Genomic DNA, 1,293 nt, shown 5'->3' with positions numbered 1-1,293 from the left:
AAAAAAAAAAAAAAATGCAGAACCGTGTACAACAAACGGAATATTCCATTTTCTTATTCCCATAAAATGAAAAAAAACCAGAAACGTTTTATTAGATGAGTATCCAATGTAGCCAAGTATCAATATCAACCTCTAACCAATATGGCGTCCATGAAAAGACCTTGCTACCCCTACCCAAATGAGTCCACGCAGCCTCTCATTGGCCTACGTGCTAGCACAATGTCTGGATGGAAAGACCGTGTTGCCCCCCACCCAAGTGCCTTTATCCGTCCTCCTATTGGCTTGTGTGCGGGCATAGTCGCGCTAGCATAAAGGATTCTCTTGCCCATATTATTTAGACTAATTAAAAAAATTGCTACAATTGCTATTACCTTATACATCATGTGAATATGTTGTAATAATGTTATGCGCAAAGAACACTTCCTAGTCGCGCACCCCTCTGAAAATATAAAAACCCCACTATCTATCAATGCCCATGTGCATTCACTCATTGACCTCCATGCTGGAGCATTCTTCTCCCCTAATATTATGTTTTTGATAAAAATATCCAAATCCAACCTTGTTAGTTCGAACCATTAATAAATGGGTTAATGATCTAAAGCTCTTTTCCTTACAATCTTATCAATCAATCTCTCAAAACCAATGTAATGTTGAATGGAACTTTGACAAGTATCATAGGTTGTCATAAGGGTTATCATGTCTTGTCATTTGAGATGGCAGAATGAGGTGATGACATCTGTGGTCAGTACTTAATACCCGAGCACATATAAGTTATCTTATGACCAACCAACTTAAACCTCAACCTATATCAACCAAGCATGATCGTCCTTCATGACACCGATCAACCCTCATATTGAATGGTGGTTTATACTAACCTGATGCCCTATCATGCAATCAGCATCTACCATTCATATGTCACCTAGACCCATCACCTAATCATGAGATAGTAACACCCATAACTATTTTTAAACCCAACTAAGGCTAGAAGACATGACCAAGGTTAAGTTAGGCGGTTATCTCACCTTAGGGTAACCACGATTGAGTTGATCGTTGCCACAATGGTTAGCCATTATAAGATTTGCCACCTCAGCCCAAAGGGTGATTGGTCCATTAATGGCTCACGAGTCCACATCAGTAAGGAAGTGTTACTGCCAAAAATCTGTATGAGGCTAAGCACTGATCCTGCACAAGCACAGAAGGTAGAGGCCCGGAGGTGTCTCCGGGATTAGTCCTCCTACGCCCAAGTTAGAGACCGGTATAATAGTTTTTTCATAGGAGAATGGTGTGAGCGTA

Source organism: Macadamia integrifolia, chromosome 5 (genome assembly GCF_013358625.1).
Source record: "Macadamia integrifolia cultivar HAES 741 chromosome 5, SCU_Mint_v3, whole genome shotgun sequence".
NCBI classification, from domain to species: domain Eukaryota; kingdom Viridiplantae; phylum Streptophyta; class Magnoliopsida; order Proteales; family Proteaceae; genus Macadamia; species Macadamia integrifolia.
Note: the sequence above shows the minus strand (reverse complement) of the source record.